The sequence below is a fragment of the Tachyglossus aculeatus genome, chromosome 21, assembly GCF_015852505.1.
Source record: "Tachyglossus aculeatus isolate mTacAcu1 chromosome 21, mTacAcu1.pri, whole genome shotgun sequence".
Taxonomy (NCBI): domain Eukaryota; kingdom Metazoa; phylum Chordata; class Mammalia; order Monotremata; family Tachyglossidae; genus Tachyglossus; species Tachyglossus aculeatus.
Window position 1 is genome coordinate 82,191,854 of NC_052086.1, and position 21,913 is coordinate 82,213,766.

A 21,913-nucleotide genomic window follows, 5' to 3' on the forward strand; every position below is an offset into this window, starting at 1 on the left:
GGAGTCTGCTGATGAGAAGCAGCAAGGCTTAGTGGAAAACACATAGGCTTTGGAGTAAGAAGTCATGGGTTCTAATCCCAGTTCTGCCACTAGTCCACTATGTGACCATGGGCAAGTCACTTAACTTCTCTGTGCCTCAGTTACCTCATCTGTAAAATGGGATGAAGACTGTGAACTCTACATAGGACAATCTGATTATCTTGTATCTACCCCAGAGCTTAGAACAGTGCTTGGCATATAGTAAGCACTTAACAAATGCCAACATTATTATTATATCAGCAATCTCAGTGGGCCAAGATAAACTGTTTTCCAACCTAGGGAAAAATCTGCCAATATGAGTAGCTTTATATGTCATAAGGTCCCCATCCCACAGACTAGGAGGCATCTATTGCTGTGAATGACCTTGGTGGGCACTGTCCCCAGCTTAGAGAGAGTGTGGCACAGTGAACTACAACTCTCCAAAGTGCTTAATATACTGCTGTATTTACAGAGAGCTGTGACTTTCTTGGGGTCCTGAATGTCTACTAAATTTCTTGTATTTTACCAAGTGCTTTGTATAGGGCTTTGCTCACTGAGAACTTTCAGCTTCTAAAAGGCAAGAACACTATCTACTTTCTTCATTCATTGATTCATTCAGTTATAATTATTTAACATTTACTGTGTAGCGCATTGTACTAAGCACTTGGGAGAGTACACTGTAACAATAAACAGACACATTCCCTGACTACAATGAACAATGGTAGTTGAAAGTCTAGAAAGTGGAAGAGAGACATCAATACAAATAAATAAATTAAAGATATGTACATAAGTGCTAAGGGGCTGGGAGCAGGCAGAGCAAAGGGAGCAGGTCAGGAAGATGCAGAAGGGAGTAGGAAATGAGGAAAGATGGGACATCCTGGGAAGGCCTCTTGGAGGAGATGTGCCTTCAATAAGGTTTTGAAGGTGGGTAGAGGAAATATCTGCTGGATTTGATGAGGGAGAGCATTCCAGGCCAGAGGCAGGACATTGGCCGTGAGATAAGTGAGATCGAGGCACAGTGAGAAGGTTAGCTGCTGGAGGAAGGAGTGAAGTGTGTGGGCTGGGGTGTAGAAGGAGAGAAGTGAGGTGAGGTGGGGGCAGAGGGGTCAAGGTGGTAAAGCGCCAATGGTGAGGAGTTTTTGTTTGATGCCATCCTTCCCATCCCACACGCCTGCAACCTTGGTGTCATCCTCGACTCCGCTCCCTCATTCACCCCTCACATCCAATCCGTCACCAAAACCTGCTGGTCTCACCTCCGCGACATCGCCAAGATCCACCCTTTACTCTCCATCCATACCACTACCTTACTGGTTCAATCTCTCATCTTGTCCTGACTGGATTACTGCATCAGCCTCCTCTCTGATCTGCCATCCTCCTGTCCCTCCCCACTTCAATCTGTACTTCACGCTGCTGCCCGGATCATCTTTGTGCAGAAATGCTATGGGCATGTTACTCCCCTCCTCAACAATCTCCAGTGGCTGCCTGTCAACCTACGCATCAAGCAAAAACTCCTCACTCTCGGCTTCAAGGCTCTCCATCACCTTGCCCCTTCTTACCTCACCTCCCTTCTCTCCTCCTACAGCCCAGCCCACACCCTCCACTCTTCTGCCACTGACCTCCTCACTGTACCTCGTTCTCGCCTGTCCTGCCGTTGACCCCCGGCCCACATCCTCCCCCTAGCATGGAATGCCCTCCCTCCCCACATTTGCCAAGCTAGCTCTCTTCCTCCCTTCAAAGCCCTACTGAGAGCTCACTTCCTCCAAGAGGCCTTCGCAGACTAAGCCCCCTTTTTCCTCTCCTCCTCCCATCCCCTCGCCCTACCTCCTTCCCCTCCCCACTGCACCTGTATATATGTTTGTACAGATTTATTACCCTATTCATTTTACTTGTGCATATTTACTATTCTATTTATTTTATTAATGATATGTATATGGCTATAATTCTATTTATTCCAATGGTATTGACACCTCTCTGTTTGTTTTGTTTTATTGTCTGTCTCCCTCTTCTAGACTGTGAGCCTGTTGTTGGGTAGAGACCATCCCTATATGTTGCCAAATTGTACTTCCCAAGTACTTAGTACAGTGCTCTGCACACAGTAAGCGTTCAATGAATACGATTGAATGAATGAAGGGTAATCACGGAAGTTTTTTGAGGAGCGAGGTGACATGTCCAGAACGATTTTATAGAAAAAAAAGCTGGGCAGCAGAGTGAAGTATGACCTGGAGTGGTGAGAGATGGGAGGTTGGGAGGTCAGTAGAGTGATTGTATTAACCTGGTAGCAGTTTGGGTGGAGAGGAAAGGGCAGATTTTAGTGATGTTGTGAAAGTGGGACCGACAGAATTTAGTGATGGGTTGAATGAGAGAGAGGAGTCAAGGGTAACGCCAAGGTTCCGGGTTTGTGAGACAAGATGGATGGTGGTGCTGCCTACAGTGATGGGAAAGTGAGGAGGAGGAGGACACGGTTTGGGTGGGAAAATAAGGAGCTCTGTTTTGGACATGTTAAGTTGGAGGTGTCAGGAGGACATCCAAGTAGATATGTCTTGAAGGCAGGAGGAGACATGAGCCTGGAAAGAGATCAGGAAAGGAGATGTAGATTTTGGTATCATCCTGCATTGAGATGGAAGTTGAAGCCTTGGGAGTGAATGAGTTCTGTGGGTGTAGATAGAGAATAGAAAGGGACCCAGAACTGAATTTTGAGGGACCCCCCCCCCCACAAAGTTAAGGTGTGGGAGACAGAGGAAGAACTCATGAAGGATACTGAGAGTGAACGTCCAGGGAGATAAAAGGAAACCCAGGATAGGACAGAGTTCCAGGAGAATGGGGTGGTCCATAGTGTTGAAAGCAGTTGGGAAATCGAGGCTGATTTGGATGAAGTAGAAGCCATTGGATTGGGTAAGAAGGAGATCACTGGTAACCTTTGAGAGGGCTGTTTCTGTGGAGTGAAGGGGATGGAAGCCAGATTGGAAGGGGTCAAGTAGAGAATTGGAGGGGAATTTGAGACAGTGGATATAGACAATTAGCTCAGGAAGTTTGGAGAGGAATGGTAGAAGGGAGATGGGACAATAACTGGAGGGAGTTGTGGGGTCAAAGGAAGGGTTTTTTTAGGATAAGGGCGAAATAGTACAGTGAATTTCTCAGAAAACTATACTCTTCTCGAGGGCAGAAATCATGTCTACTAACTCTTTTGTAGTCTTACAAGTGCCTAGTACAGTGCTCTGTTAACTGAGCACTAAGTTAACTGTTAACTGAGAACTATAAGGTCCTTGACAGCAGGAATCATGTTTACCACCTCTATTGTTCTTTGCCAGGAGTATAGGCAGAGTAATGAAGCTCCATGTTGGCACAAACCATGTATACTAACTTAATTGTGTTCCCCCAAATTCCTAGCATAGTACTGAGCTAAAGAGAACTGTAAGCTCCTTGAGGGTGGGAATCATGTCTATGAATGCCTTTGTACTCTCCCAAGTGCCTTATACTGTGCTCTGCTGTACAGTATAAGCTACTTCAAGATATGAATCATGTCCCTATCCTACTTTCTCATGGTGCTCAAACTCCACGAGGTCAGGAATAGTGTTTTTTCACTCTACTTTACTCTCTAAAGTATCTATGAATGAATGAATAGTACAGTGCTCCGCTAACAGAAAACTGCAAGCTCCTTAATAGCAGGATTCATAACCTCTGTCTCCCAACTGCTTAAATACAGGGGTCGGCTTACAAAATACTGAAGCCTTTTTTGGGCACTTTTTTGTCTGCTAACTGAGTTGCACTCTCATAATTGCATGTAGCAGCTCTGTGCTCATATACAACTGCCAAGATCCTTCAGGGGAGGAATTGTTCTCTACTAAGTCTACTGTACTCTCCCAAGTGCTTAGTACAGTCCTCTGCTCACACAGAACTGTAATCTCCTAGAGGGCAGGAATTGGGTCTACTCATTACAGTTTCCCAAGTGCCTAGTTTAGTACTCTGCTCATCAATAACTGTGAGCTGTTGAGAGTAAACTTCAGGTCGACTAACACTGTAGTACTTTTTCCAGGTGCCTAGTAGAGTGCTCTACTCATAAAGAAGTGCAAGTTCCTTGGTTGTAGGAATAGTGTCTATGAATTCCACTGTGCTATCGCAAATGCCTAGGTCAGAGCTTTGTTCATTGAGGACTTGAGGGCAGGAATCATGTCTTACTAACTGTATTGTACTCTCTCAAGTATCTAATACAGTCCTCTGTTTACAGACAAGTGTAAGTTCCTTGACTGCAGAAATCATGCCTACTGATTCTACTGTACTCTTTCGAGTGCCCAGTTCAGTGCCCTACTCATAGTAAATTCCTTGAGGGCAGGAATAGTGTCTTCTCTGTAAAGTATAATTTAACTCTGCAAAGTGCTTGCTACAGTGCTCTAATCAAAGAGAACTCTAGGGTCCATTAGGGCAGGAATTGAATCTACCAACTATATTGTATTCTCCCAAATATCTAGTACAGTGCTTGGCTCACAAAGTACTGAAGCTCCTTGTGGGCATAAATCACATTTGTTAACTCTTCTGTACACTCCCAAGTGCCTAGTACAGTGCTCGGCTCATATAGAACTGTTAGTTCCTTGAAGGCAGAAATCGGGTCTACTAACTGTACTGTACTCTACCAATAACTATGAGCTCATCGAGTGCAGAATTTGGGTCTCCTAAATGCTCTCATACACTTCCAAATGCCTAATACAGTGCTGTACTCATAGAAAACTGTAAGTTCCTTGAGGGCAAGAACTGTGTCTACTAACTGTTCCAAGTGACTGTGATCACCAACAACTGTAAACTCACTGAGGACATAATTCAGTTGTACTAAAGCTCTTGTGCTCTCCCAAGTGCCTAGTAGTCTAGTACTAGTACCTAATACCTAGAACTCTGTTCATTGAGAACTGTAAATTCCTTGAGGGCAAGAACTGTGTCTACTTTGGTTACCGCATCTGTGGAATGGGGATTAAGACTGTAAGCCCCCTCATGGGACAACCTGATCACCTTGTAACCTCCCCAGCGCTTAGTACAGTACTTTGCACATAGTAAGTGCTTAATAAATGCCATTATTATTATTATTATTGTTACTTTACTGTATTGTGCTGTGCTCCGCTCACAGACAACTGTAAATTCCACAAAGGTACGAATCATGTCAACTAACTCTGTTGTACTCTTGCAAGTGCCAAGTACTGTGCTCTGCTCCCAGTGAACTGCAAATTCCTTGAGGAGAGGAAAATTATCTTCTAATTATAGTACTCTCCCAGCTGCTTTGTACAGTACTATGCTCACAGAAAACTGCTAGCTTCTTTATTGTAAGATTCATGTCTACCATCTCTATAAGACCCTCCTAAGTGCCTGGTAGATTGCTATGCTCAGAGAACTCTTAGTTCCTTTAGGGCAGGAAATATCTCTTAACTCCATTGAAATCTTCTAACTGCCTAGTAGAATGCTCTGCTCATAGGGAACTGTAAAGCTCCTTGAAGGGAGGCATCTTGTCTACAACAGTATTGCACTCTCCTAAGTGCCTAGTAAATTGCACTGCTCACAGAAAACTCCTGTTCTTTAAGGACAGGAAACATTAACTTTATTGTACTAGCCCAACTCTCTCTTATGAATCAATACCTCATAGAGACAAGAGGTTGGTAGGTCAGAAAGGAGGCTGATGCAGTAATCCAGTCGGGATAGGATGAGAGATGAGAGATTGTATCAAGGTAGCAGTTTGGATGGAGAGGAAAAGGAGGAACTTGGCAGTGTTGTAAAGGTTGTATGAAGACTGGCAGGATTTGGTGATGAATTCGTGTGTGGAGTGAATGAGAGACCAGAGTGAAGGATAGAACTAAGGTAGTGGGCTTGTGAGACAGGAAGGATGGTAGTGCTGTCCACAGTGATGGGAAAGTCAGGGAGAGGACAGGGTTTGGGAGGGAAGATAAGGAGCTCAGTCTTGAACATATTGAGCTTTAAGTGGCGGACGGGCATACATCCAGGTGAAAATGTCCTGAAGGCAGGAGGAGATGCAAGCCTGGAAGGAGGGAGAGAGAACAGGGGAGGAGATGTAGATTTGGGTGTCATCTGCGTAGAGTTGATAGTTGAAGCCGTGAGAGCAAATGAGTTCACCGAGGAAGTGAGTATAGGTGGAGAACAGAAGGGGACCAAGAACTGACCTTTAAGGAACCCTTACAGTTAGGGGATGAGAGGGGAAAAGGAGCCCACAAAGGAGACTGAGAATGAAAGGCTAGAGAGATAAGAAGAGAACCAGGAGAGGACAGAGTCCGTGATGCCAAGGTTGGATAACATGTTGAGGAGAAGGGGGTGGTCAGCAGTGTCAAAGGCAGCTGAGTGGTCTAGGAGGATTAGGATAGAGTAGGAGCCATTGGATATGGCAAGAAAGAGGCCATTGGTGACCTTTGAGAGTGCAGTTTCAGTGGAGTGGGGGGGATGGAAACCAGATTGGAGGGGGTCCAGGGGAGAGTTGGAGTTGAGGAATTCAAGGCAGCAAGTGTAGATGACTCGCCATAGAAGTTTGGAAAGGAAGGATAGGAGGGAGATGGGACGATAACTGGAGAGAGCAGGGGGGTCAAGAGAGAGTTTTTTTAGGATGGGGGGTGACGTGGGTATATTTGAAGGTAGAGGGGATGAAGCCGTTGGAGAGCGAGCAGTTGAAGATGGAAGTTAAGGGAAGGAGGGAAGGTGGTGAGAGTTTTTATAAGGTGAGAGGGAATGGGGTCTGAAGCACAGTTCGAGGGCCTGGCACTCGAAAGGAGGGAGGAGATCTCCTCTGAAGATACTGCTAGGAAGGATGGGAAAGTAGAGGAGGGGGTCGAAAGCAGGGGGCGATGAAGAACGGGGAGGGGTGACTTTGGGGAGATCAGACTTGATGGTGTTAATTTTCCTAATGAAATAGGTGGCCAGGTCGTTGAGGGGTGAGGGATGGGGGGATGGGGAGGAACAGGGAGCCTTAGCAGGGAGTTAAATGTCCGGAACAGCTAACAGGGGTGATAGGCATGGGTGTCAATAAGGGAAGAGAAATAGTTTTACCAGGCAGAGAGGAGGGCAGAATTAAGGCAAGAAAGGATAAATTTAAAGTGAACAAGCTTGGCCTCATGTTTAAACTTCCACTAACAGCATTCAGCAGCTTGAGCATAAGAGTGAAAGAGGCAGACAATCTCAGTGATCCACTCATTCATTCAATTCATTCAATAGTATTTATTGAGTGCTTACTGTGGGCAGAGCACTGTACTAAGCGCTTGGGAAGTACAAGTTTGCAACATATAGAGATGGTCCCTACCCAACAACAGGCTCACAGTCTAGAAGGGGGAGACAGATAACAAAACAAAACATGTGGACAGGTGTCAAGTCATCAGAATAAATAGAAATAAAGCTAGATGCACATTATTAAAAAAAATAGAATAGTAAATATGTACAAGTAAAATGAATAGAGTAATAAATCTGTACAAACATATATACAGGTGCTGTGAGGAGGGGAAGGAGGTAGGGCGGGGGGATGGAGAGGAGGAGAGGAAAAAGGGGGCTCAGTCTGGGAAGGCCTCCTGGAGAAGGGGAGTTCTCAGTAGGGCTTTGAAGGGAGGAAGAGAACTAGCTTGGCGGCTGTGTGGAGGGAGGGCATTTCAGGCTAAGGGGAGGATGTGGGCCGGGGGTCGACGGCAGGACAGGTGAGAACGAGGTACGGTGACGAGGTTAGTGGTAGAGGAGTGGAGGGTGCGGGCTGGGCTGTAGAAGGAGAGAAGGGAGGTGAGGTAGGAGGGGGTGAGGTGATGGAGAGCCTTGAAGCTGAGAGTGAGTTTTTGCTTGATTCGTAGGTTGACTGGCAGCCACTGAAGGTTTTTGAGGAGGGGAGTAACATGCCCATAGCGTTTCTGCACAAAGATGATCCGGGCAGCAGCGTGAAGTATAGACTGAAGTGGGGAGAGACAGGAGGATGGGAGATCAGAGAGGAGGCTGATGCAGTAATCCAGTCGGGATAGGATGAGAGATTGAACCAGCAAGGTAGTGGTTTGGATAATAATAATAATAATGGCATTTATTAAGCGCTTACTATGTGCAAAGCACTGTTCTAAGCGCTGGATGGAGAGGAAAGGGCGGACCTTGGCTATGTTGTGGAGGGTTAGCGGTATGGAGGGAGAGGAAAGGGTGGATCTTGGCGATGTTGTGGAGGTGAGACCGGCAGGTTGTTGATGGATTGGATGTGAGGGGTGAACAAGACAGCGGAGTCGAGGTTGACACTAAGGTTGCAGGCTTGTGAGACGGGAAGGATGCTAGAGCCATCTATAGTGATGGGAAAGTCAGGGAGAGGACAGGGTTTGGGAGGGAGGATAAGGGGTTCAATCTTGGACATATTGAGTTTTAGATGGCTGGCAGGCATCCAGATGGAGATGTCCTGAAGGCAGGAGGAGACACATGCCTGAAGGGAGGGAGAGAGAATAGGGGCAGAAATGTAGATTTGGGTGTCATCAGGCTTCTGGAGGGACAGGAGAGGCCACAGACAGATAGAGGAGGAAGGCCACGACCAGGCAGAGGAGTAGGGTCAGAAAAAGGAGGGGAAAGAGGGTCAGGACCGGGAGGAGGAGGACAAAGACCAGGCAGAGGAAGGGTGCCAGGATCAGGCAGAGGAGCAGGGCCAAGAGCAGGCCAAGGAAGAGCGCCAGGTCCGGTCCCTGGAGAAGGACTTATTTATTACTCTATTTATTTATTTATTTTACTTGTACATATTTATTCTATTTATTTTATTTTGTTAATATGTTTTGTTTTGTTCTCTGTCTCCCCCTTCTGGACTGTGAGCCCACTGTTGGGTAGGGACCATCGCTATATGTTGTCAACTTGTACTTCCCAAGCGCTTAGTACAGTGCTCTGCACACAGTAAGCGCTCAATAAATACGATTGATTGATTGATTGATTGATTGGTGGGACAGGACCAGAAGGGGTGAGGGCCTGGATCAGGGGGAAGAGGAGGGCCAGGGGTAGGCAGAGGAAGAGGGCCAGTATGAGGCAGAGGAAGAGGGCCAGGACAAAATGGAGTGAGAGCTCCAAGATTTTGAGAGCTCCAAGATTTGGCAGAGGAAGAAAGCTAAGATTAAGCCCAGGAGGAACGTCAGGACTATTGCCTGAGGAGGGACAGGACACGTGGAGGTGGAGGGTAAGGACCAGAAAGGAATGGAAGGCCATGACCAGGTTGGGGAGGAGGGCCAGCACCATTCAGCACCATTCATTCATTCAATCGCATTTATTGAACGCCTACTGTGTGCAGAGCACTATACTAAGTGCTTGGAAAGTACAATTCGGCAACATATAGAGACAGTCCCTACTCAACAACGGGGTCACAGTCTAGAGGGGAGAGACAGACAGCAAAACAAAAGGTGTCAATACCATCAAAATAAAAAGAATTATAGATATATACACATCATGAATAAAATAGAGTAATAAATATGTATAAATATACACAAAGTGTTATTCGTTCATTCAATCGTATTTATTGAGTGCTTTCTGTGTGCAGAGCATTGTACTAAGCGCTTGGGAAGTACAAGTCAGCAACATATAGAGAAGGTCCCTACCAAGCAACGGGCTCACAGTCTAGAAGGGGGAGACAGACAACAAAACAAAATATGTTGTGGGGAGAGGAAGGGGATAGGGCAAAGGGAGGGAGTGGGGTCAATGGGGATGGGAGGAGGAGCAAAGGATAAGGGGGGCTCAGTCTGAGAAGGTCTCCTGGAGGAGGTGAGCTCTCAGTAGGGATTTGAAGGAAGGAAGAGAGCTAGTTTGGCGGATGTGTGGAGGGAGGATATTCCAGGCCAGAGGTAGGATGTGATCCAGGGGTCAACTGCAGGAAAGAAGAGAACGAGGCACCAGGACCAGGCACAAGAGGAGGGCCGGGACCAGTCCCTTGAGGAAGGACTGGTGGAGAAAGAGGGTCAGGACATGGCCTAGGAAGACTGCCAGGACCAGTCCCCGGAGAAGCAACAGGTAAAGGTAGAGGAAGTGTACCAGGACCTGGCCGATCAGGAGGGCCAGGACTAGGTGGAAAGAGGAAGACTAGGACCAGGCAGAGGGGGAGCTCCAGGACCTGGCGTAGGAGGAGAGCCAGGCCCAGGACCACGAAGAGCACCCTGGAGCAGGGACAGGACAAGGTGGAGGAAGAGGGTCAGGACCAGCCAGGGTGGTTTGCCAGGACCTGAAGGGGTGAGGGCCAGGATCAGGTGGAGTAAAAGGGCCAGGACCAGAAGAGGTGAGTACCAGGATCAGGTGGAGTAGGAGGGCCAGGATCTGGTAGGGAAAAAAGGCCAGGACTAGGCAAGGGAGTAGGGCCAGGACCAGGTGGAGGAGGAGGGCCAGGGCCAGACAGATGCTGAACCCCAGGTTCTGGCTAAGGAAGAGGCCAGGACCAGGCCCAGGAATAGCCCCAGGATGAATCCTTGGTGGAGGGACAGGACCAGGTGGGGTTGGAGGGCCAGGCCCAGTCCCTGGAGGAGGAACAGGACAAGGCGGAGGAGGAGGGCTAGATCCTAGCCGATGAAGAGAGTCAGGGCAAGACAAGGGAGGAGAGCCAGGACCAGGCAGAGTAGGAGCGCCAGGACAAGATGGAGGCAGAGCGCCAGGACCAGGTGGGGAGGGAGGGCCCGGAACAGGCGAGGGAGGAGGGAGAATACCAGGCAGTGGGGGATGACCAGGACCAGGCAGAGGAGGAGGGCCAGGCCCAAGCCCAGGCCCAGGAAGAGCTCCAGGGCAAGCCCCTGGAGGAGGGGCAGGACAAGGCAGTGGAGGAGGGCCAGGACCAGTCCCTGTAGGAAGGATAAAGACAAGGCGCAGGAGGAGGTCCAAGACCTGACCAAACAGGAGGACCAAGACCCGTCATAGGAAGAGCTCCAGGACAAGGTGGAGGATAAGGTCCACAACCTGGCCGAGCAGGAGGGCTATGACCAAGCAGAGGAGTAGGGCAAGAACCAAGCACGGAAAGAGGGCTAAGACCAGGCAGGGGAGGAGGGTCATGACAAGGTGGAATCAGAGCCCCAGGACATGGCAGAGGGGCAGGGCCAGGATCGGGCCCAGAAGGATCGTCAGGACCAGTCCCTTGAGAAGGGACAGCACAAGGTGAAGGAGAAGGGCCAGGACCAGAACAGAGAGGAGGACCAGGACCAGCCAGAGGAGTAGGGCCAGGACAAGGTGGAGTCAGAGCGCAGGACATGGTGGAGCAGGAGGGCCAGGATCAGGCAGTGGAAGAGGGCCAGGACCAGTCCCCAAAGGAGTAGCAGGACCTGGCCGAGCAGGAGGGCCAGAACCAGTTGAGGGAGGGAGGACCAGAACATGCTGGAGGCAGAGTGCCAGTATCTGGCGAAGGAGAAGGGCCAGAACCAGGACCAGCAAAGCTGCCATAATCAATCTCTGAAGAAGGGCCAGGACCAGTTTGAGAAGGAGGGCCGGGACCACGTGGGGGAAAGTCTGGACCAGGAGGGGGAGGAGGGCCAGGATATGGCAGAGTCAGAGTGCCAGGACATGGTGGAGCAGGAGGGCTAGGATCAGGCCCACAAGGAAAGTCAGGACCAGTCCCTTGATGAGGGACAGGACAATGTAGAGGAGAAGGACCAGGAAAGGCCCATGAAGAGTGCCAGGACCAGTCCCTGGAGGAGCAATAGGACTAAGTGGAGGAAGTGCACCAGGACCTGGCCAATCAGTAGGGCCAGGAGCAGGTGGAGGAGGAAGGCCAGGACCTGGTGGAGGAGGAAGGACAGAACCAGGTAAAGGAAGAGCATCAGGACCTTATGTAGGAAGAGGGCCAGGCTCAGGCCCAGGAAGAGCACCTGGACAAGTTCCTGGAGGAGGGCCAGGAGAGGTGGAAGAGGAGGGCCAGGACCAGGCCTAGGAAGAGCGCCAGGACAGGTCCCTGGAAGAAGGACAGGACCAGGTGGAGGAGGAGGGCCAGAACCAGCATGGGTGAGGGCCAGGATCAGACGGAGGAGGAGGGCCAGGGCTAGGCAGAGGAAGAGGGACAGTTCGAGGTGGAGTCAGAGCGCTGAGACATGACAGAGGAGAAGGGCTAGCATGAAGCACAGGAAAGCATCAAGACCAGTCCCTAGAGGAGGGACAGGACCAGAAGGGGTGAGGGCCAGAATAAGGTGGAGGAGGAGAGCCAGAGCTAGGCAGAGGAAGAGGGCCAGGATGAGGTGGAGGAGGAGGGCCAGGACAAGGAGAGATCAGGGAGCCAAGACATGGCAGAGGAAGAGGGCTAGGATTAAGTCCAGGAAGAACGTCAGGACCATTGCCTTGAGGAAGGACAGGACAAGGTGGACGACGAGGGCAAGGACCAGAATGGAGTCTACCGCCATGACCATGTTGGGGATGAAGACCAGGACAGGAGGAGGGCCAGGACCAATAGGGGAAGGAGGGCCAGGACAAAGCAGAGTCAGATTGCCAGGGCATGGCAGATGAAGAGGGCCAATGTCAGGCCCAGAAGGAACGTCAGGAGGGAACGTCAGTCCCTTGAGGAGGGATAGGGCAAGTTGGAGGAGGAGGGCCAGGACAAGGCCCAAGAAGAGTGCCAAGACCAGTCCCTAGAGGAGCGTAACAGAAAAGGTAGAGGGAGTTCGCCGGGAACTGGCTGATTGGGAGGGCCAGAACCAGGTGGAGGAGGAAGGCCAGGACCTGGCAGAGGAGTAGCACGAAGATTTGGTGTAGGAGGAGGCCCAGGCCCAGGCCCAGGCTCACGAAGAACCCTTGGACCAGTCCCTGGCTGAGGGACAGGGTAGGACGGAGGAGGAGAGCCAGGGTCAGATAGAGTCTGATTGCCAGGACCTGTCTAGGGAGGAGGGCCAGAACCTGGTTAAGGAGGAAGGCCTGGCCCAGGCCCAGGCCCAGGCCCAGGAAGAGCTATAATTCTATTTATTCTGATGATACGGACACCTACCGACTTTTTCTGTTTTGTTGTCTATATTCCCATTCTACACTGTGAGCCCGTTGTTGGGTAGGGACCATCTCTATATGTTGCCAATTTGTACTTCCCAAGTGTGTGGAACAGTGCTCTGCCCACAGTAAGTGCTCAATAAATATGATTGAATAAAGGAATGAGTGAGGAGGGCCAGGCCCAGTCAGGGGTGGTAGGCCAGGACCAGAAGGGGTGAGGGTCAGGATCAGGCAGAGGAGAAGGACCAGGACTAGGCAGAGGAATAGGGCCAGGATGAGGCGGAGTCAGAACGCCAGGACATGGAGCTGAAGGAGGGCCAGGATTAAGCTCAGGAAGGATGTCAGGACCATTGCCCTGAGGAGGGACAGGAAAAGGTGGAGGAGGAGGGCGAGGACCAAAATGGAGTGGAGGGCCATGACCAGGTTGGGGAGGAGGGCCAGGAATAGGTGGAGGAGATAGGCCTGGACGTGGCTAGGGCAGAAGGCCAGGACCAGGAGGAGGAGGAGAATCAAGACCAGGTCGAAGAGGTGGGCCAGTACCAGGCAGAGGAAGCGGTCCAGGACTTGGCCGGCAGAAAGGCCAGGAACAGGTGGAGGAGTCAGGCCAGGATAGGCAATGAAGGAGGGCCAGGACTTCAAACATGCCATCTTCTCTCCCATCCTAAAAAACCTTCCCTTGACCCCACTGCCCCCTCCAGTTATCACTTCCTCCTGTTCCTGGCCCTCCTTCTCTGCCTGGTGCTGTACCTACTCCTCCGACTGGTCCTAGCCCTCTTCCTCCTCTGGGTCCTGGCCCTCCTCCTCTGCCTGGTCTTGGCCCCCCTCCTCTACCTGGTCCTGGTCCTCCTCCAGGGCCTGGTCCAGGCCCTTCTCCTCCTTTTGGTCCAAGCCCTCCCCTTCTTTCTGTTCCTGGCCCTTCTCCACCACCAGATCCTGGCCCTCCTCATCTGCCTGGTCCTGGCAGTCCTTGCCCACCTCGTCCTGCCCCTCTGCCTCTGTCTTGTCGTGGCCCTACTTCTCCACCTGGTTCTGGCCCACCTCCAGTGCCTGGTCCTGACCCTGATCCTCATCCTGTCCTTCCCCAGGGCCTGGTTGGGGCCCTCCTCCTCTACCTGGTCCTGGTACTCCTCTTCAGCCCGCGCCTGGCCCTCCACCTCTGTCTGGTCCTGGTCCTTCTCTTCCATCTGATCTTTGCCCTTCTCCTCACCCTTGTCCTGACCTATACTTATGCCTGGTTCTGATTCTCCTCCTCCGCCTGGTCCTAGCTCTCCAACTCCACCTGGTTCTGGCCCTCTTCCACCCATTGGTCTGGTCCCTAAATATAGTTGCCTGGTCTTGGCCATTCACATTCTCCTGTTACTGGCCCTCTTCCTGGACCAGGTCCTGGCCATCCTCCTCCTCCGAGTCCGGAACCTCCTCCTCTGCCTGTTCCTGGCCCTCTGACTCGACCTGGTCTTGGACATCATCTACTGCCTGGGTCCAGGCACTCTGCCTCCACCTGGATCTGACCTTCATCTTCCACCTGGGCCTGGCCTGGTCGTGGCCCTCTGCCTATCCCTGGTACTGGACTTCCTCTGCCACCTGGTCCCTCTCCCATGTCCTGGTCCTTGTCTTCCTCTTCCTCCTGGTCCTGGTCCTCCTCTGCCACCTGGTCCATACCCTCCTCCTCTCCCTGATCTTGTCCCTCCACCTCAGCCATTTCCTGCCCCTCCTCCTCTGCCTGGTCTTGGTCTTCCTCATCTACCTGGTCCACGCCTACTTCCAAGGCCTTATTCTGGCACTCTCCTCCTGGTCCGGGACCTCCACTTTTTCCTGTTACAGGCCCTCCTCCTCGGCCTGGTCTTGGTCCTCCTCCTCCTAGTGTTCCTTTCCCACCTCATCGTAATGGTCCTGGCTCACCTTCTTCCCCTGGTCCTTGCCCTCCAACTCTGTCTGGCCATGGTCCTACTACTCCACCCATTCTTGGACCTCCTCCTCGACCTGGTCATGACCCTCCTCGTCTGCCTGGTCCTGGTTATTCTACTCCGCCTGGTCTGGGCCCTCTTCCTCCATTCATTCAATTGTATTTATTGAGCACTTACTGTGTGCAGAGCACAGCACTTGGGAAGTACAATTCAGCAACAGAGGCAATCCCTACGGGCTCACTGTCTAGAAGGTGGGGAGACAGACATCAAAACAAGTAATATCATTATAAATGAATAGAATTATGGATATATACTCATCATTAATAAAAAATAAATAAAATTATAATAATAATCGCACAAGTGCACAAATGCTGTGAGGCAGGGAGTGGGTAGAGCAAAGGGAGAGATTCGGGATGATGGTGGGGGAGCAGAGGAAAAGCGGGGCTTAGTCTGAGAAGGCTTCCTGGAGGAGGTGAGCTTTCAGTAGAGCTCCACCTGGTCCTGACTCTCTTTGTCTGTCTGGCCCTGCCCTTCTCTTAGGCCTTTTCCTGGCCCTCCTCCTCCTGGTCCAGGACCACCTCTTCCTCCTGGTGGTGGACCTCCACCTCCTGATCTTAGTCCTCCCTGTACTCTGGTTCCTGGCCCTCCTCCTCTGACTGGTCCTGGTCGTCCTCTTTTGCCCAGTCTGGCCTTCTTTCTGCCCAGTCTGGGTCCTCTTCCTTGCCTGTTCCTGGCCCTCCTACTCAGCCCGATCCTACTCATTCTCCCCCAGGTCCTGGCCCTCCTCCAGAGCCCTGTCCTGGCCCTCCTCCACTTCCTGGTCCAGGATCCTTCCTATTCTTCTCAGCCTTGGCCTTGCCCTCCTCCGCCTGGTCCAGGATCTCCTCTTCTGCCTGGTCCTGGACCTCCTCCTCCTGGTCCTAGCCTTCCCCTTCCTCCTGTTCCTGACCCTCCTCTGACTGGTCCTGTCCATCCTCATTGGACCAGTTCTGGCCCTCTCTTCCGCCCCACCTTGGCTCTCTTCTTCTAATAATAATAATAATAATGGCATTTGTTAAGTACTATGTGCCAAGTACTGTTCTAAGCACTAGGAAGGATATAAGGTGATCAGGTTGTCCCACGTGGGACTAACAGTCTTAATCCCCATTTTACAGATGAGGTAACTGAGGCCCAGAGAAGTGAAGTGACTTGCCCAAAGTCACACAGCTGACAAGTGGTGGAGTCGGGATTAGAACTCATGACCTCTGACTCCCAAGCCCGGGTTCTTTCCACTGAGACACACTGCCTATCAGGACAAGGCCAGGCCAGACCAGTACTAGGCCTGGGCCTGGCCCTCCTTCTCATCCTGTTCCTGGCTCCCATTCTCCGACTGTTACTGGCCATCTTCATGGACCTGGTTCTGGCCCTCTCCTCTGCCCTATCTTGGCCCTCTTCCTCTAACCAGTCTTAGCTCTTTCCTCACCCTGCTCCTGACCCTCCTACGAAGCCCAGTAGAGGTCCTGGTTCTCCTCCAGGGCCTTGTCTTGGCCCTCCTCCTCAACATGGTCCTGGCCCTCCCACTCGGCCCCCGATCCTAATCTTCTGCTTCAGCCTGGCCCTGGCCCTATGCTTCCACCTGGACTAGGCCATCTTCCTCCACCTGGATCCTCATCCTCATCCTCTACCTGGTCCTGGCGTTCCTCACCCGTATTCTGCCCCTCTTCTGCCCTCAGGTCGTAGCCCTGCACCTTGGCTGGGTCCTGGCCCGCCTTCTCCACCTGATCCTGGCCCTCCTCCAGGTCCTGGTCCTGGTCCTCCTCTGCCTGATCCTAGATCTCCTTCTCTGCTTTGGCCTGTTTGGCCTGTTTCTGGTCTTCCCCCTCCACCTGGTCCTGACCCTTGACCTCTGCCTGGTCCTGGCCATGCTCCTCCTGCTGTTTCTGGCTCTCCTTCTCAACTTGGCTTTGGCTCTCCTCCTCTGCCTGATCCTGGCCCTCCTCCTCCCCCTGGTTCTGCCCCTCCTCCACCCCCAGGTCCTGTCCCTGCTCTCGACTGGGTCCTGGCCCTCTTCTTCTGTCTGGTCCTGGCCCTCCTCCTCCCCCTGGTTCTGCCCCTCCTCCACCCCCAGGTCCTGGCCCTGCTCTCAGCTGGGTCCTGGCCCTCTTCTTCTGCCTGGCCATGCCCCTCCTACACTTGGTCCTAGACCTTCTCTGATTTGGCCTGTTTGGCATGTTTCTGCTTGTCCTGACCCTCAGCCTTGGCCTGGTCTTTTCCCTGGACCTCCTCCTGCTGGTCCTGACTCTCCTCTTCAACTTGATTTTGGTCCTACTGCTCTGCCTGATCCTGGCCCTCCTTCTCTGCCTGGTCCTGGTACTCCTCCACCTCCTGATTCTTGCACTCCTCCTCCACCTGGTATTGGCACCCCTCTTCTGCCTGGTCCTGGCCTTTCTGCCTGCCTGGTACTCATTGTCTCCAAACTCTCTTGGCTATCCTCCAACATCTACTCCTGGCCCTTCATCTCTGCCTGCTCCTCACCCTCCTCTGACGACTGGTCCTGGTCTTCCTCCTCTACCTGGTCCTAGCCCCTCTTCCAGTGCTTGGTCTTTACCATATACACCAATCAATCAATCGTATTTATTGAGGGCTTACTGTGTGCAGAGTACTGTACTAAGCACTTGGGAAGTACAAGTTGGCAACATATAGAGACAGTCCCTACCCAACAGTGGGTTCACAGTCTAGAAGAGGGAGACAGGGAACAAAACAAAACATATTAACAAAATAAAATAAATAGAATATATATGTACAAGTAAAATAAATAAATAAATAAATAGAGTAATAAGTATGTACGAACATATATACATACATACAGGTGCTGTGGGGAAGGGAAGGAGGTAAGACGGGGGAATGGAGAGGGGGGTGAGGGGGAGAGGAAGGAGGGGGCTCAGTCTGGGAAGGCCTCCTGGAGGAGGTGAGCTCTCAGTAGGGCCTTGAAGGGAGGAAGAGAGCTAGCTTGGCGGATGTGGGGAGGGAGGGCATTCCAGGCCAGGGGGATAACGTGGGCCGGGAGTTGACGGTGGGACAGGCGAGAACGAGGCACGGTGAGGCGATTAGCGGCAGAGGAGCAGAGGGTGCGGGGTGGGCTGTAGAAGGAGAGAAGGAAGGTGAGGTAGGAGGGGGCGAGGTGATGGAGAGCCTTGAAGCCGAGGGTGAGGAGTTTCTGCCTGATGCGCAGATTGATTGGCAGCCACAGGAGATTTTTGAGGAGGGGAGTAACATGCCCAGAGCATTTCTGGACAAAGACAATCCGGGCAGCGGCATGAAGTATGGATTGAAGTGGGGAGAGACACGAGGATGGGAGATCAGAGAGGAGGCTGATGCAATAGTCCAGACGGGATAGGATGAGAGCTTGAACAAGCAGGGTAGCGGCTTGGATGGAGAGGAAAGGGCGGATCTTGGCAATGTTGCAGAGCTGAGTCCGGCAGGTTTTGGTGACGGCTTGGATATGAGGGGTGAATGAGAGAGCGGAGTTGAGGATGACACCAAGGTTGCGGGCTTGTGAGACGGGAAGGATGGTAGTGCCGTCCACAGTGACATCTGCCCGGTCCTGGCTCTCCTCTCCTGCCTGATCTTGTTACTTCTCTTCAAGTCTGCTCCTGGCCCGCCTCCCCTGCCTTGTCCTGGCCTTCCTCCTCTGATGGATCTTAGCCCTCCTCTTCCACTCGGTTCTGGCCCTCCAACTCGGCCCGTTCCTTCTTCCTGCCTTCTTCCTCCACCTGTTTCTGGCCCTCCTCCAGTGCCTTGTCCTGGCCCTTTTCCAGATCTTGGTTCATACCCTTCTCTTCTGCCTGGTCCTGGTCTTTCTCCTCCATCTGGTCCTGCCCCACCTCCTAAACCAGGATGAGGTCCAGGATGGTTGAGGCACTACACCTATTCCTGGTCCTGGCCCACCTCCTCTGCCTTTTCTTCACCCTCTTCGCCTGCCTGTTCATGGCCTTCTTCCTTCCTTCTCCTCATCCTCATCCTCCTCCTGGTCCTAGCCCTCCTTCTCTTCCTGGTCCTAGCCCTCCTCCTCCTCTGGGTCCTGGCTCTCCTCCTCCTCTGGGTCCTGGCCCTCCTTCTCTACCTGGTCTTGGCCCCCCTCCTATACCTAGTCCTCACCCTACACCAGGGATGGTCCAGGCCCTTCTCCTCCTTTTGGTCCAAGCCCTCTCTTTCTTTCTGTTCCTGGCCCTCTTCCTCCACCGGATCCTGGCCCTCCTCGTCTGCCTGGTCCTGACCCTCCATCTCCATGTTGTCCTCTTCTGCCTGGTCCTGGTAGTCCTTGCCCCCTTTGTCCTGGCCCTCCTCCAGTGCCTGGACCTGACACTGATTCTCTTCCTTTTCCTGGCCTTCGTCCAGGGTCTGGTCAGGGCCCTATTCCTCCAGCTGGTCCTGGTCCTCCTTCTCAGCCTGCCCCTGGTCTTCCAACTCTGTCTGGTCCTGGTCCTTCTCTTCCATCTGATCTTGGCCCTCCTCCTCATCCTGGTCCTGGTCTATGCTTATGTCTGGTCCTGATTCTCCTCTGCTGCCTGTTCCTAGCTCTCCAACTCACCCTGGTTCTGCCCCTCTTCCCCCTCTTGGTCTTGTCTCTAAATATATCTGCCTGGTCTTGGCCATTCACAATTACTTGGTTCTGGTCCTCTTCCAGGACCCGATCTTGGCTATCCTCCTCTCCCGCCTGGTTTTGGCCCTCCTCGGCCCGGTCTTAGCCTTCTTCCTCTGCCTGATCCTGGCCCTCCTCCAGTACCCGGTCCGGACCCTCCTCTTCCACATTGTCTTCTGAGGAGGAGGGCCAATACCAGGCAGAGGATGCAGGAGAGGACCAGCTGGTGGAGGAAGGCTAGGACAAAGTGGAGGCAGAGGTTCAGGACAAGGCTGATGAGAAGAAACAGAAGAAGGCAGAGATGGAGGGCCTGGACAAGGTGGAGAAGGAAGGCCAGGAACAGGCAGAGGAGGAGGTTCCAAACCGAGCTGTGGAAGAAGGCTAGGACCTGGCCGAGGAGGAAGGTCCAAATGAGGCTATCTGCCTACCCCTGGTTGAGGCCCTCCTTCTTGGCCTTTTCCTGGCCCTCCTCCTCCACCTGGCCTTGGCCCTCCTCCTGGACCTTCTTGGCCCTTCTCTGCCAGGTCCTGGCAGTCGACTGGCAGTCGACCTGGTCGAGGCACTACACCTATACCTGGTCCTGGTCCTGGCCCACCTCCTCTGCCTTTTCTTTGCCCTCTTCACCTGCCTGGTCATGGCCTTCTTCCTTCGTTTGGTTCTGGCCCTCTTCCAGGGCTTGTTCCTGACCCTCATCCTTCCTGTTGTGCTGACCTTCCCCCAGGGCCTCTTCGGTGCCCTCCTCCTCTGCCTGGTTCTGGGCCCTCCTACTCCGCCTAGTCCAATGCCTTCCTAAACCCAAACAGCTTAACCCTAACTCTGATCTTTCTCCTTACACTAGCCTTATACTTAGCCTGAGAACTAAACCTAGCCCCAGCTACAACATGAACCCTAACCCCGACTATATTCTTATACCTAACCCCAGCTATTGTCCTGTCCCTGAACCTAACTCTAACCTCTTTCTCTTAACATTTAGCCCTACTTTTAGCCCTAGAACCTTATTTAGCCCTAACCTTATTTCTAACCCTTCTAGGGACCCAAGCCTTATCTTTAACTCCAACTCTAAATCTAACCCCAACTCTCACATAACCCTAACCTTAAACCTTAAGCTAAAATGAAACCTAAGACTAATCTTACCAATACCCTAACCTTATCCCTAGTTTTGACCCTAACCCTAAACTTGGCCCTAACCCTAACTCCACACTAACCTTAACATGAACCCTAACTCTAGCCTTAAGACTAGAGTGCTCTCTAGTGGTCACATGTGACACATTTTGACACACGTGCTCTCGTAAGCACATTTGACAGGGCAACAATATTGTCTCTATTGGGCTCAAGACTTTCTGTTTAACAGAAACACATACACTGTTGCAAGGAGTTTATTTAGATCTTAATCTTGAAACATATGTTGCGAGTTAGAAAATTTGGAACAATCCCTTTGGTTTGACTTATACTCTGCTTATATTATTTATTAAGTACTTATTCACTCCCTCATATTTATTAAGTACAATGTGCTTATTAAATGCCAAATTCTGTTCTAAACCCCAGGATAGATACAAGGTTGTAAAAATGTTGTCCCTTGTGAAGATCAAAGTCTTAATTCTTATTTCACAGATGAGATAACTGAGGTTTAGAGAAGCTAAGTGGCTTGCCTAAGGTCACACAAGCAGACAAGTAGCATCATTATTATCTGACACCTAAGCTCGTGGTCTTTTTACTAAACCACGATGCTTCTCAGCAAACACCAGTAACCGCTCTCTTGGCAAGTCAGGTGAATTGAAATGCATCTAAAACCCAAATGACAAATAAGTTCCTACTGAAGTTTCAAAAGTTCCATTCCACATACAATAGAAGTAGAGTAAAAGAAGATATCTATGCTGAACCTTGCCTTGCATTGTACAGCCTTTCTGGAATCTAGTTTTCTGCAGTTGTGTTCCTCTATTTTGGTAAGAACTTTAAATAAATGTATGTTTATCTCCATTGTGTCAAAATCACTTGTGTTGAAACCCATTTAGCACAAAATGCCAAATGTGTTCCTAAAATTTAATTTGTTCATTTCCGTGTAACTATCAATACAGTAATGAAAGATATCTATACTAATTCTTGAAGTGAAGTATCAATCCATCAGACTGTATATGCTTCTGCTAGTTCCATTTTTCTTAAGTGAATGTGTGAGTCTGTCTATTTTGTTGAATCGACTGCATTCATTAGTGAAGACACTTCATCATCATCATCATCAATCGTATTTATTGAGTGCTTACTATGTGCAGAGCACTGTACTAAGCGCTTGGGAAATACAAATTGGCAACACATAGAGACAGTCCCTACCCAACAGTGGGCTCACAGTCTAAAAGGGGGAGACAGAGAACAAAACCAAACATACCAACAATACAAAATAAATAGAATAGATATGCACAAGTAAAATAAATAAATAAATGAATAGAGTAATAAATATGTACAAACATATATACAT